Source organism: Ctenocephalides felis, unplaced genomic scaffold (genome assembly GCF_003426905.1).
Source record: "Ctenocephalides felis isolate EL2017-DRISC unplaced genomic scaffold, ASM342690v1 CF-g0.4_SCAFFOLD_01604, whole genome shotgun sequence".
Taxonomy (NCBI): domain Eukaryota; kingdom Metazoa; phylum Arthropoda; class Insecta; order Siphonaptera; family Pulicidae; genus Ctenocephalides; species Ctenocephalides felis.
The window spans coordinates 22,581,917-22,600,130 of NW_020537758.1; the positions used below are offsets into that span (position 1 = coordinate 22,581,917).

General features: G+C 29.7%; 1 protein-coding gene across 1 annotated transcript in view; it reads left to right on the forward strand.

Moving 5' to 3' along the window:
* The first annotated feature begins 5,656 nt into the window (after positions 1–5,656).
* LOC113374045 (CUGBP Elav-like family member 4) overlaps positions 5,657–18,214 on the forward strand; it is a 653,992-nt gene continuing 641,434 nt past the window's right edge. Inside the window, exons 1-2 of the mRNA XM_026614297.1 lie at positions 5,657–5,694; positions 5,763–5,850. The gene's annotated coding sequence lies outside the window, so the exon portion shown is untranslated. The remainder of the gene's footprint in view (positions 5,695–5,762; positions 5,851–18,214) is intronic.

The following is an 18,214-nucleotide window of genomic DNA, read 5'->3' on the forward strand; positions in this document are numbered from 1 at the left end:
ATAATGGCCACATTAATTAATTAGTCTGAAACACAAATTTTATGGTAACATTTTTACAAAGATTTCATTGAATAAGATCTTGATCTGGTATTTTAAAAATAATACTCAGCAGCAAAGGTCCAATAACTATATTATTGCTTACGTACGCCTTTGTCAATTTAAGCGTTTAGTTGGTCCTTTTTACTCTACCTTTACCTTTGTTTTATAGGAACAAAAATTATTTTCTAGAAATTTAAATTTCACCTCAAAAAACCATAACAAGTATCAAAAAACTGAAACAAGTTATATTCATTATAACAACATCGTTTTATAGACTGAAGCGACGAACCAGCAAACTATTCGGCTTATGCAAAACAACGGTCCGGTGTTTTTTCGACTTCTCCTTTTTTTCGCTCGTGTGTGTTCGGCAAAATAAAAGTTTACATCATGCTCAAGCTCCGTTTAAAATGCATAAAATCTCACTAGAAATTATTAAAACAAATATTAACATTGTTATAAAACATCCGCAAAACGTTCCCATGGAATGCCGTGCAAGCATTGAATTAATTTCAGCGAGAGCCCGAGTAATAAACAACACAGGGCGAGCGGACCTGTGGGGGATGGGCTAGAGATGGGGTTGCCAACTTTTTCTTTTTCCGAGGCCGCATAATCTAAACTTGAGTGTTCCTGTGTAATTACGGGGTATTTAGCGTAATGGTAAGCCAATGTAAAGTTTTATTCTTGGAAATGTGCTTGAACATATATTGCATACTGTAATTCTAATTATGGGGGTGTTCGTTTTTTGTATGCAACTGTTAACGGAATTGTATGTGGATAATTTCAAATGTGCGACACAATATATATATATATATATATATATATCTATATATTATATATATAATATATATATATATAATACGTTTTATCCCACAATCCTGCATTAATTTTAAAAACTCATAAACCGTCGTAATATATGGGTTGGGAATCGTACTGATTAGTTTTTCGTGAAAATCGGCTAGGCTGTTTTCTTGTAATTAACTATTACCGGCGCTTTCCATGATAGATTTGTTGATGTTTCATAATCAAAAATTGTTTCATGAGAAGCGTTGGCTGAATCATGGTCTTATTGAAATTAAAATATTAGGGTCCTACGACAAGTTGTTTAATTTTAAAAATTCTTCAAAGTTTGACAAAATTACCAGACTATATTGAGTTTTATTAAAATTAGACTTTCCATCGACGTTTTCTCAAAAACGGCTGCTCCTATTTCAAAAATTCAATACCCATTCGATGAGATTGGTTCTTCATGTAGTTTTTAGGAATTACACGAATGTATATATGCAAAATTTTAGAAATTTTCGTATGTTATTTTGGGTATGGTATATATATATATATATATATATACTTCAATAAAACATTTTTAAAAAAATCTCATACAGCAGATTACATCCGAAATACGAAATCGTATAATGGACAATATTTATTCCTAATGAAAATCTGGCGGAACAGCTTATGAATATACATAGAAATTTCATTCTCTGAGCTCCAGATGTAGCAGTAATGCAAAAAAGTTTATACTTTAATGTTTCCATGGATTTCGATTAAAATTCAAATGGAAATTTTAAATCTTTCTCATAATTTACATAATACGAGTTTTGTAGAAATATGCAGGATATTAAAAGCGACCTATATATACCAATTACCATAATGGTTGTCAATTATAACAAGTATTATGAATACTTTTAAAACTACTATTTATTTCATACGTGAATTTAAGAAGATATTATTTTACTTATTGCTTTAAATAAAGTAATATATTTTTAGCACAACTACCATATCTTTCTTTTCGTCAACAATCAGCTTTACAACAGTTTTTTGCTCTTCAAAAAATATTTCTATCTACTTACAATCAGCATTACAACAGTTTTTTGCTCTTCAAAAAATATTTCTATCTACTCATAAAATGAAATAAAAAAACTGAAATAAAAACTTCTTAGTTTCAGATTTTCTAAATATATTTATAATGTGAATTTCAAAGTTATAATTTTGTCAGATTATGTTAAACATGTACGCTTAAAAAGAAATAATTTTTTGGTATTTTGAACAACCAAGATTTGTTTAGAGCTAATATTATATATGCTATTGAGATAACAACTAAGTTACAGGAAATTTTAATAATAATGATAGCTTCAATATCAATAAGTCAATAAGTATCCTAATAAATTCATAAAGAAGTAGTTTGATCATTTTATTGTTAGAACAACTATATTGTTTTCCATCATCATTTTTTTTTTATTTGTTTATGATTTTATATTGACTATAAAATAATGTGACTGTATACTATAGATTTTCATGCTATTATTTCAATAATGTTAATAATAACTTCAGTAATTTATTTTTCACATAACATGTATCTAAGTTGGACAAAATCTTTGATTAGTTGATGCTTTGATACTTTTTTCTTCAGTTTAATTTTGAACATTACTTTTTATATTCTTTACTTACCAATTTCATTTTCGACTGGAAAAATCGATAATTCAATTAATGTTGCAATATTGCCGTTAAAATTGGACCTTAAAAAAATTTCTATTTTTAGTTTTTTATTCGGAAATCTGCAAAATGTAGTATAAAGTAATGTAACTACATACATTGTAAGACTATTTGATTTTTAGTAATACTTTTTTTTGCTTCACCAATTCATGTTTGGACACTTTTATTTAAAAGTTTCGTAACTATATTTAGAATTTTTTGATGAAATAATACAATACAATTTTTATATAATATATATCGTATATCTACCGTATTATCAAACATTAAATCATATTTCCACATGCTACAAAAACCTACAATAAAGATACTCATACACAAAAGAAAACTTTAATTTAACAAGAAGCGTAAGATATTTTATTTTATTAAAATACCGCTGCTGTAATTCATTCTGTCTGCTCGTGGGCACTTTCATGCTCAGATATAATTGCATCTTATAAAATATTGTTATGAGAGAATAATTCTTAATAACAACACAATAATTCTAAAGAAAGTTCATATGAAAACCAGATGAATCTGAACGTTCCTCCGCCGTATATATTCTTTACCGTAATATACCGCATGAGCAAGCATCTTGTGCACACAAAGGAATGTTAGAATGCATTTATATAATATAACGATGTACATACACAACTCGTATGAGTACAAAAATAGTGAAAAATTAAAAAGAAAACGAGAAAATTCAAGCAGTTATTCGGCGTTTTGCGAACTTCGCGTGTAATAAAATTATCTGTGAATGCAAACCATGAAGTGCTTCAGGATAATAATATTTATGTACAATTCTTTATTCAATTTATGAAACGAGAAAATACCAAAACCAGTATGATGGGCTAATTAATTTACAAATTTTAAATGCCAATACACATATTTTATATTCAATATTATTATTATTCATAAAGAAAAAATTTGTTTCCACCAGAAAATCTAATTTAATAATTTTACTTTCTCGACTTCTCTATTTGTGAAACGAGGGAATACAGAAACTACTAAATTTTAAAATTTTAATATAATTATTATATATTTACTATTAAAATAATCACAAAGAAAAATTAATATTTCATCGAAGATCGGATTTAGAAATTTTGCTTCTTGTAATTTTTTTAACAAAAATTATATACCAGTCGAAAATCGTGGCGATTAGTTTCTGATAAATATCTGCTAGGTCGTTTCTTCTAAACTCATTAAAAAAAATTAATTTTTCGAAGGTATAGTTTATGTTTTCTCCAAAAAATCCGATTAGCTAGTTTATGTTTTTGGCGTTTCAAGTGATTCTGAAAAAGACTGTGTGTTTGTATGTGATTTTCCTATCTTTATGTAAAAATAAAATAAAAGTAATTCTTTCAAACTATATAAAAGTCATCGCGTTTACGACATTATAGGCATACAAAAGTTATTATAATATAAAAAAAACTGAAAAAATAGCTTATAGGATAATATGTAATTTTGATTGCTATTTATTAATTAATAAAAAAATAATAATAATAATATAGAAAACAACAAAATCTGCGCTTATTAGTTTAAAAATATCTATATATAAAAATTAAAATTAGTTTAAAAATAAATATATATAAAATTTAAACTCGCATTAATTAGATTTAAGTGTAAGAAAATCAGTTAAAAATGTTATTTAAATAGCTAAATATCAATTTCTGTTTATTAAGTCGAGAATTTTCCCAAACCGGACAATTCATTTAACCTTGAGGCAAATTGCCATTTACACCTAGTTTCACGATTTCTATGAATCTTTGCATCGCAGTACAGTTCATAATCCTCACGAGCATGTTAAAATATAATAATTCTTCGGAAATCTTTAAATGGATAAATTTGAAATATGGACATGGATAAATTTTAAAAAGATAATTTCCATTAGTATAAAAATATATTAAAATTGATTGATTATAAAACTATAGAAATATCGTGACATTTTATTTTATAAAAACTCGAAGACAATGCTCAGTTAATTGCCACATATCAACAGTTCATGATAATAAAATAATTATCTAAAAGAACTAGTATATTTAACAAATTTCTTCATAATTGTATAAACTGCAATAGTTTTTCACACTATAAAATCCTTCAGCGACTAATATTTATATTTTTTCATTTTTAACTTTCCGTAGGGTGAGTTATAGTAATCGCAAATAAACGAAATGAAAATTTTTATATATCTTAACGTTTCAGAGGTTTCTGAATATTTTGGCATACCTTAGAAAAAATTGATGTATGTATGTGTGTGTGCGTGTATGTATGTGTGTGCGGAAACAAATTTTGTCGACGATTTTGGGAACACGAATGAAGCGATTTGAATAATTCAAAAAACATTAGATTCGTATTGATAAGGAGACGTGCTGATTCGGTTTTGGCGAAAGCAGGTCTAGCCGTTCCGAAGGTATGGGGCAAAAAGTTCCAAAAAAGGTAACTCAGTTGAATAATTCAAAAAACATTTTACTTGTATTAACAAAATGAAGAACTGATCATGAAGGCAGGTCTAGCGGTTTCGGAGATCTAGTAAAAAATATTAATCTTTAAAAAAAAAATTTGGTATGGGAAGTTCCAGCAATTTGCCTTAAGGCACGATGCCATGCGCCCCACTAGTTTAATATTAATATTTATAGAACAGAATGATACAATTATAGATATTAATGGTACATAACTTAAATTAATAGATAATAATACATACTATATTAAATGAAATATAATTTAAAATTTAAAATATAATATAATATAATATAATTTAAAATCATTATTTATGTTCAGAATGCATTTTATAATACTTCTGTCACATAATATTAAATAAATCCAAATTGCATCTAAACCACCTATGGTTGCGCAAAATAATCAACTTGGCAACGTTGTCTTTGTGGATGGTATAATTTTTGACAGAAGTCTATTGCGTATGATCTTATCAATTGCACCCTCGTACGCTGTGACGTAGATCGTGACGTCATTGTGTTTTTGGATTCGTTAACCAATGTGATAACACCTGTGTAAGGACAATTGATATAAAATATTGCAAATTTAGTAGTCGAGATGCACTCGAGGTGTGCAGGTCGTTTCGTCGGTCGGCCGTCGTTAAAATTTGCCGAATGTTTTTTGTGTGTCGTTTTTATTGTGTAGTGTGTAGTGTGACATTATTATATTGTATTAAGTAAATTTGCAAATAAAATGGTAAATAAACGATTTTATTTATTACTTATCACAATATATTATGGAATTTTATCGACATGTTTGTTCAGATTTGCCCAATGATTTTTGGTCCAGATCGTCATTTTGTCCAGTCATGTGTCGTGTGTGGTGTTTTCACAAATATTTGCAGATAAAACGGTAAGTGAACGATTACACTTATTCCTTGTTACAATATAACGCAGCGTGTGGTATTTTTTTCCTTTTTTTCTTTATTTATTATAGACAATCAGAAATACAAATTTCTATGAGCCTATGCGATCCAATAAATATGACATTGAGAAGTATCTTCTACTGATGAGATTCCCTTGTAGATAATCTATGTTAATAAAATAAATCAATGTTAATAAAATATATCTATGTTAATGAATAATCTATGTTAATAAATAATCTATGTTAGTAATATAACAGAGCTTTAATTAAGTTAGTAGATCTTCTGGCCATTTTCTTTTGAGCGTTCTAGTTGGATCATGATTTTTGATTAATTGCTTGGCTGGATTTGGATGGTGGTCTAATCTCATATGGTATTATCTTTGCTGAATTACTTCTTTTACGGTCAGTATGTTTAAATCTGAATGAACAGTGTTATTCGAAACGTACCATGGTGCATTAACTATTGCTCTTAAAATTTTATTTTGAGTTCGTTGGATAATCTTTATGCTGGACGTACTTGCATATCCCCATAGTTGAATAGTGTGGTATTTTGTTGCAAAAATCATGGTTTTGACGCTGAAGTCTCCTCGATATTGTTGATGATGCATTGCTTTTTGTTGAGAGTGTACGCAGGTACGATGAAATTTTGTACACAGGTTGATTGTATGATTTTAATACACATCCTAAGACTAAGCCGAGGATGGCCGAAGAACTCTTATATGCGTTTGACGAAGGCAGTTGTTAGAGCGGAGGAACGCATATATGTGTCCCAATTAAATATATGCCGATGGGCGAGGAACTCAAAGTTAATAAACCAAACTGAATGTTAAAAATATGTTTTATATGATGTCGAATAACCATTTTATTGATCCTGTTGAAAATATATGTATATAAATATAACATCTTCAGAATTTGAGCCAGAAATATGCGTTGGCAATTTTAAAGGGTTACACCACTGTAGCAGCAGTTACACCACGTATGATTTTGCTATTTTTTCGGACGGAAAGAAAAGTATTAAAATCATGATACTAAATATATTTATTTATTGTACTTTAAAGTAACAAAATAAAATATAATAGTAAAAAAATGGCGGTAGCACAGTCATTTTGGCTAACTGTAATAACTACAACAATTTTAATTTTTTTCATACGAATTTTTTAATGCATGTGACTAAGGCGACAGGAGCTCTTCACCACAGGACGGTTTATTATAGGCCTATGGAAAATGGTTATGTAAATAAAATACGTAAAAATGTATCGATCTTCAGAACATAACTAAGAAGAAATAAGTTCATCAGAACATTAGAGACATCGATTATTTCATTTAAATTCTTCATAATAAAATAAATTCAACATTGTGCATGTCAATAATTTTTCATATTTGTAGTATTCAGATTTTTTACGTTTCTATTATTTTTAAAAGATCGTACTCAAGTATTGTTAGCATTTGATTAAATGTATACAGTTAAACTTCCGATAACGCGGTTTTTAACCTTTCCATAGCACTACATTCCTAAAACACGGTTTTTACTCTGCGTCTCATAAGTTCCTTTCTAGGAACTAGTAAAAGATTTTAATATAGGTTTCATTATCAGGGCTCGCCAGTAGATAAGCGGTTAAGAGCGACGAGACTTGTTTCAGAGGTCCCGGGTTCGATACCCACTTCAAACAGCCTGTTGTCAGGCAACAGTGACAACGATTTTCACTTGGAAATATAGATAGCAATATGTTTCCAAGTAAAAATAGCCCTTGCCGCACCAATAAAAAGTCAGCCATATTAGATTAATTCTAATAACAAAAATCATAAAATATGGATGGATTAACCATTGGGTTACCATCTAAAAATACGAAGTAAGGAGAAGTTTCAGCCCAACAGCTCATAGGACGTAAGGTTCTGATTGCTGTTAAAAATATAAAATATATATATATATATATATATATATATATGTATATATGTTAGTTATAATAAGTTAGATAGGCACGGAAGTCGTTGAAGTGTAGATTTATAGGCATCACTTACATTTGTTATACAATAAGTGGGTTTAAGTTTTGTATCGACAAGTGCTATAATTTACGTATAGCTGTTACCTATATGAAATAAAAGCATGACCATCTATGATTTTAATGTTTTTCATAAATAACTTAAAATGCATTAAAAAAATGAAGCCACAAAAACCTAAAGGGCATTTATCACCCAAACGCGCAGTTGTGTATTTCAATAGCAACGATTACTACAATTCATGTATCATCCCGCCGGCGCGCAGCTAAATCCATATAATATTTTTAACTTTCATTTAGATATCGTATTTATGACATTTTTCAATTACATCTATGGCATCGTGTACAATATACCTTTTTTGGTATCGAAAAACCTTCATTGGATATTGTGCAATAACTTCTCATTTGGCGCTTATCCAATTCTGTATATATTCCGTTTAACAACTGAGTATACATTATACACTTACATACTTTGTGAATTAGCACTCGCAGCGAACGGGATATAAAATCGAACTGGATACAAATGCAATGAATTCAAATATAGATCCCATTAAAGCTGCTGTTTTAAATATTTCAAACATGTACGTGTCCATTTATTTTATAATGCAACATTGCACTCTCATGGCCAGAACATGATAGTTTTTTTGTCTAAAGTGCGGTAGGAACAAATTATGTGCTTTTATTTTTGCATGGAAAACTACTTAATTTGATAATGCAATGAAATTAATTCTACTGTAGTTTTTTTTTTATTTAGACCAGGTGGTTCTAGTACTGCTTTCGTGATACTATGTAAATACGAGCATGTACATGCACAATAATAGAAAATTGCATATGATTAAATTAATGCAATAGTGACAGAAAAAAACAAATTGTCATGGTTTTGTTAATACATAAATGAAGAAATTATTTTTCATGCAAAACATATTTTTAACATCACTTTTAATACACGTCTAACCATAGAATTGTTATGCAACTACTTAATATCTACTATCAATTATAAAATATCTTCTCCTTTGGTAGATTCAATATTAGGTACATTGAATAGAATCGCAACAAATATTAGCAAAACTAGTTTAAATGGACATTGGTTGTGACGTTTTATAGGAACATAAAATCTTAAGATTAACTTAATGAACTCGAGGGTTCATTATATATCTATCCATCTCAAGAGTTAATTATTCAGTATACCGCAATGATCAGAGGTTTGGAGCTCAATGTTAAATACAAATTTTATACTAAACCATTTTTTACTATATTTACTCACATAACAGTAGATTTACCTCAAGCTATATACAAATTTAAAGTCTGAAACTTTGCACTTTGAAGATGCAACCCAAAGTGTTCCAAAATTTACATCTTCGAGATGATCATTTTCCTTCACACTTTCGTTGTAGATAAAGTGAAAGCTTTACTTATACATTCTATATCCGTCTGGCCGAGGTCTGGTTTGTATGCATCATAAATTATTCTTATTTTCAAAGTCGCGCATCGCAGAACTTTTCGGAATGGACTTATCGAACTTACCTGCAAAAGAGGGAAATAAAAACAGTTGTCTGTGAAACAACTATCCACATCGCCCATACCACCTTTTCCTCTGTTTTCAACTTTTTCCTCGAATTTCCTTTGCGAGTGTTAAACTTTCTCGTACGCGCAATGGACCGTGTCTATGCCAAAGGTGCGGAATAACTTTTAAATGCAATCGATTTTTTACTCCACGGGGTAATAAATTGGTACTTATATTACGTGTGAAAGGGATAAGAAAATTAAAAAAAAATATGGTATTTTATAGGAAATCAGAATACAGTAGCCCATAAGCTATTTGGCTTGATTCATTCACCAACAATCACATTTATGAACACTCGTATGAAATTATTGTGCTAGATTATGATATATCAATAGTTGTCACTCTAATAATTGAAGCACCAATTTTGTTAATTTCTTCAAAAATGGTAACGCTAATGGTCTTGAATACATTCCAATGGATACTTCTTTTTTAGTGTTCTTGAAACTGGTGTCTCAAGAAGTTGAGTGACTATATAATTTGTATGGTCTTCCTGTTTCAGAAAATTTTGTGCAATGTTTAATATTATTCTAAGTCTAAAATCTAAATAATTATCATGAAAAATAGCAAAAATTGATTGATTTTGAAATGCTGCAACACTTCATTCCGTTTTCCGATCAGTTCTCCGATCTTTCGGGGATAACACAAGAAGATATCATTAGAGTTCATACAAGAATCAATATTGCAGCTCGAGGCAGTTTCAAGTTTTAGAGTTTCGGCCGAAAATATTCGGAGTGAGTTTGAACGGTGAACTTTTAAATGGACAGCGGCATCCGCTCTCGAAAACTTTAAACGAAATTTTAAATAAGCTCACGCGGAATGATTTTATCACTTGGAGCGATACGTGTGCAGCCTGCCGAAAGTTTTGAGACATTTTTATTTCGAGTGATTTTTTGCGAGCATCTGCGACGTCTTATTTTAAGTTCGATTTTAAGATTGGACTTTGTGATAATACTTTTAAACTGACTTTATTTTGTAAGTTTAGTTTTATCGATATTACGTTTTTTAATACTTCAACGCACTTATTATTTTAATATTGATATAAAATGTAGGGATTATTGAACTCAAAGTTGAGGAAATCAAGGAACAAGAGTAACCTGTACATATAAATCTGTATATATATATATATATATATATATATATATATATATCTAGTGTGTGTATATTTAGTTTTCCTGTAGGCATAAATCGGTTATTCTTCGTAAGAGACATAAATCAGGTGCCCTGAGAGCGATTCGGTGCAGTTAGTTACGCAATGTTTCCGCAACATGGACACTGAATACTCTTGTCAATGGTTTCCTGTCTGGCGGGATTCAGGATAGATGTATAAATGGAGGATAGAATAGTATTACCAGGGCTTCCTTTTGATATAAAATGTATTGCTAATATAATCTGCTGTAAAACCCAGAAAATGGGGTTTAAATGGGAAAATAGTGCAAGAGTTTTTTGGGAGCTTCACTTCGTTGTTTAAATTTCACTTTGCATTTCACACATATTTCTAATATCTAAAAAGACGTTTTTCTTTTGCAAAAAAGCAGATTTTTCAATAAATTATGCTTCAGGATAATTTGACGTTGCTGTACTAAACGGTTTTTCTGCGTTGTTTCAATATATTATTCATTTCTGGTGAGATTGATACAAATATTTTTATATCAAAACTAATGTACATATATATTTCATTTAATATATTATTACAGTGTACATGCTTTGAGCAAATATATCAAAGTCTAGGCCAGAACATCTTACATGTTCTGACAATGTTAACATAGCGTGCTGAAACTTCTAGTTCTCAGGTTAAATCGTGAACTTGGAGTAATTATAGTATAATTGATGTCGTATGTAATTGTAAATTATATATATTATGTAATAGCAAATCACATTGAAATCAGGGCACCTGTGTAATTTAAACTGTTCTGCTTTTGAAAACAGTTCCATATTAATGTAAAAATAAGAATCTGTTAAATAATTGACGACGTCACCATTAGTCTTAATTAATACCCATATAAAACCCATTTGGCATTTTTCCAAACATTTAATTTTATTGAGAGTTACGTAAATTTACTATTTAAATATATTGATTCAGTATTTTACTTTCAATCAATGAGCCCCAAGATAAGTTATAGTGCACATGTTTAGTACAAAGTGTTGCACATGTATAAAAAATTGGAATTTATTCATTAAATTTGTTTCTTAGTTACTAATGCCTCTTTACTAGCCCTTTTTAGGCTTGAATTTTTACAGTAAAATGTTCGTAGTGTCACTGGTGTACAGAACAGCGTGTAGCTTAGTAGTCCTACTGAAGGATCCACACAACGTTTTTTTCAATATTTTATTTATTATAGATAAAAATGTGTAAAAAATAGAATTGGTTAGTAAACCAAAATTTACAATAAGAATTAGATTCACGAATAGTTTAACTGACAGTCGACATGGGCGACACTCGTAGCAGAAATATTACCGACATAAAAGAGTACTTAGCAATCCTTTTTGTTTCTGTTTTTGAAAATATTAACAACATCTAAACTTTTAATACAAATATTAGTTGTATGATTTACAACTTTCATAGGCATTGCCTAAAAGTTATAACCAATTTGGTGCTATGGTATACAATTATGGGGCAGTGCTCATAACACTAATATAGAAATAATACAGAAATTTCAAAACTAATTATTGAAAATTGCCTTAGGAGCTCCAAAATATGTTCCCAACTGGTTGATTCATATCGACACGAATACACCTACCATAAATGAGGTAATAACAGAAACAGCAAACAAGTATGGAAACAAGCTAATCAGTCACCCAAATTCATTAGCAAACTCATTGATAACAGAGAACTATCCAAGAAGATTGAAAAGAAAAGCGCCACTGGATTTATGCCATCAACTCTCCTGATAAAAAATGAAAATAACTTAATCATGATTTATAAGAAATTATTTAATAAGTAAATAGTTAAAATTATATGATTATCAATGAAATATTGTGAATTTTATATCGAATGGATAAACAACTACTGAGTTGTTTTTTCCAACATGCCCTTGTAGTATACAATGTCCCTTTTCGGCCGACTATTGTAAATTCATCAAATTTATTGAATGTCCTTTACTGGACAGTTGTAAATAACAGAGGTAATAATAAAAAAAATGTATTAATGGAACGAGAAATGGAATTTTTTTCCTGCTTCAGATTTTTCATCACAAATAGTCGTGGCAACTCCTACAACTTCTATAAATGTTCGTGGTTACATTTTCTACTATTTCCCTTATGATTTACAGTTTCTGTAGGTATTATCTGTCGGGGTGCACATGAATTGCTTCCACTTCTGCATTTCCGTCGACTTCTACCGCCGAAATTAGGTACACCTATAAAATGCAAAGTGCGCAATTGTTCACGATGTAGAACTCAACTGATATGAAGAATAGTGCGGTGGAAACGCCTGTAATGTACACAGAATGCAATAAATAAACCAAACGAATTGCGTTCGAGATTAGGAAAGTTGTTATTTTGATTTGAATAATGTAGAAATGACCGGCGGATAACGTGAAATTAATGATATTTTTAAAAACAGCAACAAAAGGGATTGCCAAGTACGTTTTAATGGTGGTAATATATTTAATAGTTCTCTTATATTATGATGAAATATCATGTTGCATAAAAATGCTTTTCTAGCATCTAATTAAAGCATATTTAACGTGTTGAGTAAAAAGTGCTAAACATGCCATGTGTGTTTTGACAAATTGTGAAATAGGGCTATGAAATATTAGCATTATGGCTATTTATAAATTATATTATTTTAAGTATTTTAAAGAACCTTAATGGTGCAAATATAAAAATATTTTATTCTGCAGGCGAAAATGATTTCACTAACATTATTTACCTTACCTTTAATTATCTCTTAAATTTTCTAGAATATCTAAAATTTATGATAAAAGTATAGTAACTTAGTATAAAAATATTACATTGTACATAAAATCACTTATTTACTACCACAATCTTAATTTTCCCACTACTGATATAAAACTGTAAATTAGTAAAAGATTAGATCAATAAGATTTCGCGTTGATGAATTGTTTCGTCCAAAATTTTTGAACCGACATTAAAAATTCGAAAACAATTGAAAGATATTACTTGGAAATTGTATTGATTAGCTTTTGGCAATTGAATTTCTAATTCAATGGCGGTTATTGACACGTGTAAACAATCATTTACACATAGTCTTGGAGGACCGAGGTTCAAAATGAGTAGAGTTAAGTATTGTATATTGTATTAAGGGGCACAACTAGTGTAACCGCCTAAAAAAAGGGGATTTCAAAACTTTAAGAATATATTTATACATGTTTTAAGAATAAATAGTAAAATTTTTGCAGAAAAAAATCGAATATTTTTTAAGTTATTGTCGATCCCCAACGGCGCGACAAAGAAAGGCCCTTCACCGCTGCAGTGATTCCGACCTTCTACGTGGATAAAATTAATTTTTCAGTTGTCATAACTTCATGTATTTCTATTTACATAATTACATAATAATAATCGATTTTATTTAACTGAATATGCTCAACCGTATTATAAACTCGCATAAAAAATTCCCCGTTAAATTATATAATACAGTTCGCCGGTATTAAATTGAATATGCGTTTCTACCGGAACCGCACAACTTATGTAAATTCATAAGTCTGTTTATTTCATCGGGCTTTGTAAGCATTCATATTTAACGCCGGCGATAACACAGCAGCAACCTTGCGGTATATCCTGTTCGCGGCCGAAGCGGCAAGGGCGGCAAGAGCGGCAAGAGATCGTCTACCGTTTTTATTTATGCAGTTTCGCGCTTGGATTCCGGATATTTTATTTTATTATTTTAATATTTCTGCATCGTACATAAGCATTTGCATAAATCTTATGCGGTGAAGTCAGACCCGACGGGAGACCGACTAGCTGCTAGACGCATCCGCCTTTCGTGCATATGTGTACATTTTGGCTCGGGTGTGTACATGCAAATATCTATTTTGTTTTTATACGTCTTGCTTTAAAAGTCTTTCACGTCGAGACTTGTTAAAGAAAAATGCTACTGTACAGGAGATAGGGGTTGGTATACTCTCTTTTATTATTGTTATTGATGCTCTCTGATGAAAAGCTGGTCTTTGATGTGATTGCTTTACATGTGATTCATTATCCCTACTTTTTTTTATTTTTAAATAACTTTTTACTTCTCAAATTTTTTTCTATTCTTTATATATTTTCTACAAAACCTGCATGATTTTTTCTTCTAAGCTTTGCAGTTTTTTTATCTTTCCTACTTCGTATAGAAGGCACTCCTTCATCAATAACGCTTTCATTGAATTATCCTCTTATCATACCCTCATCAAATAGTTTTTTTTTTTAATTGAATTGAATTTTTGAGTGAATGAATTTTATTACAATTAAATTTAATAACTTGTAATAATATATCAGAGAATGTTATATATTATCTGTTATATATTATATTACCTGTTGCTATTTGCTGTAAATGTATGAAAAATGTTTATTTTAAGTATTATTTAAGATTGATTTTATCAACATATTTTTAAATTAGTTCCTTTATAACCTCGTTTCCCCTATAAAAGTTTTTTAAGAATTTTCCTCCGTTGATGGGTTGGTTTATGGATAGAGTTGAAAGAATAGTTATTAACTGTACAGGAATATGGAGATTTATTGTTCTCTCGTATTTAAGTAAGTCTGCGAGGTTTTTGCTATATTTTGGTTCAACAATGATGGAAATATGCGCTCTTTCTTGTTTGCATTAGATACTTTTATTCACATTATGAAAAGGATCGTACTACAGTTTTAAGGTTTTTATCATTTTTATAATAGTAACTTCTAGATCCTAAATTATTTATTTACTTTATTATACATATTTTATTATTAAGCCTCATTTAATATTTATTTGCACATATCAAATTAATAGACTCACTGATTTATATTTGAGACACTGACATAATAATGTATATAAAAAATTATTAGTCCGAAAATTTTGTCTGAATTTGTCGAAATTTGATGTTTTTGATGATTGGAAATTTTTACGAATAAAGTATTTGATTCAGTTTCATTTTTTCTAGAACCCCAGCTGGCTCGTGCTCATAAACTCTTAGCATTTCATACGCCCAAGTTCGTTGCACCACGATTCTTCACAAAACCATCCTAGCAATATTTGTGTCGTCCAGACACTGTTTGAAATTTTTCTCTTCGTCATTCCTATTGCTTTATGTCTCAGTTTATGCACACGCTCTTCATAAAATTTTATATTTTTTGCCGAGAACTTTCGTTTTAAAGAGCCTATGAATTCTATATAAAATATTTATGTTCCAAGATACGAACGCCATCTGACAGACATGTAATATCGTAAAATAGTCGCGAATATATATTTCGAGTGGAGTTGAAACAGTTTGGAAATTTCATTAAAAACAGTTATTAATCTGTAATCGTTTGTGGACCTTGTGTGTTGATGGTCATAAATATCGTATTTTGTCATTGAAATTTTTATGAGCAAATTTTTATATTAAATGGTATTTAATATCATGAAATGCCTGAAAGAAGACCTGAAGACCGAAATATTAATTTATTGTCTAAAGTTTATGTATGTTATTAATATAATAATATACGATTTTGAGCTCTTCTCTTCAACAAAAAAAAAACTTTTATCATTACCTTACTACTTATAATTTTTTACTTATTTTTATATTGTTGTAGAACATAATGTAATTTTTAATCTCTAAACTAAATATAATGAAACTGTAGATTAAAAATATCAATAATTATTTTAAAATAAAAAAATAAAATTCATATTCCATATTTTTTCACCAAAATGATTTTTGATTGGAACTTAACAGTTTTTTTAAATATAAAAGTTTGAAAAATAAGGAATAAAGAAAAGTGATCTCATGCATTGTATAACGAATTTATTTATAATTGTATTAAGTGATATTATATATTGGGTTTTAAGTGCAATAAAATTTATAAAAAGTAACTAATAGTCAATAAAATAAAAATTTTTTGTTCGTTTTTTCATATATTGTACTCCACATTCTAATTCGAAATCGACTATAGAAAATATTCAAATACTGTGAAAATCGCAAAATCTACATTTCTATTACAAAGACTAGACTCAAATATATTCACGAACAGTACATTATCGGCATCGGTAATCAAAGTGCTGAGTCGGAACTACTACTTTAAAATCGTGGAGTAAATCTGCCATGGGGTTGTATTTTTATTTTTTCTCGTCCCGAGTGTCTTGGCCATTATCGGTCGCTCTTTTTACGGGACATTTGACTTTGAAATCAGGCAATCGGGAGAATGGCGCCGCGGGACGCGATAAATTCACACCCGCGTTTGCGTCCCGCCCAGGGGCACTTTTTAAAATCGTAAAGGTGAGAAAAAACTTATGTTTAATAAAAATGGATTTTTTATTGAGAACAAGATTACGTAAATTTATTTTTGAAAATTGAATTATCAAGTTACAATTGAAATCATGACACTCTACATTTGGTAAAATTACATCTATATATTAACTTCCTGTGAGGTAAGTTAATTAATCGCAAAAAATCGAAAATGAAAATATTTGTATATCTTAACGTTTCAAAGGTTACTTAACATCTTGGCATACCTTAGAAATGATGGATGTATGGGTGTGTGTTTATGTATGTATATATACATGTATGGATTCAAAATTTTGACCATTATCATTATTATCCATATGCATGTAGAAATATTGAGTCACAGATGAGAGTTAAATAGATGGATAGGTCAGGTAGACGAGAAGACAAATAAAAAGATAGGCCGATAGATAGATAAGTAGACAAGTAGATTTAAAAAGGCAGACATAAACAGGCGAAAAGGTAACAAGTGATCAGGTTGACTGGTAGGCAGGTAAACAGTTAAATAAGTAGTCGAGTAAATGGGTATACGAGTTGACAGATTTTTCCCAGTTATGTTTTTCTCGAATGATGTTTTAGTCGAGTTGTAAATTTTATATAATTCTATTATCAATTTAGAATAATTTTGCCAAATTCAACTTTTCCGCAACTTTTTCGTCTTCCTCGAAGTCGTCACTATCGAAGCCCTGATAGTGTTTCCTCGGCCGATGCTCGAGAATCCGCATCGACTGTGACTGATCTATTCGTTTTTCAAGTCTAGACGATGAACCCAACAAATGACTTGGGGCTTTATGTATAACCGTAACAGACTTACAAGGAAACTCTATTGACCGGAATTATTACGACACTATGCTCGAGGAATGGGATTGAGACACTGTCTTAAATACTTGTATGAAATAAAACTAAAAATAAACGAAAATAGTTACACGTTTTTCAATTCCAATGTCTAATGCAAATATATATTCGAATATATAGATTAATATTATTTTAATTCTTGTCAAGGAAATGTGTTAATAAGCTCGAATTAGAAAGCTTTATTTTTTTTAATCTATTAAAAGCTATTGAAAATATGTTTCATGAAAAGTATGCCGTAATGCTAGAATGTTACATCAAACCATGATATTAAATTTAATATCAATTAACAAAACCGTGTTTCCTCTAAAATTTCTGGCAATGATTCCACAGAATCTTTCTAAAAAAAGTTTACATCCGGACTTCGTAATTAGAAAATTAAGTTGAGTGAATGAATTGCCTCAAATTGATTCCGAACACAAAAACACTTGGCCGAGAATCCATTGAACCATTAGAATAGAAAAACTTCGATTCTGAAACACAGCCAATTTTTTTTTGTCTACCCGCCGGTCCCAGTGTTTTTCTTTCACGTCGTTTAA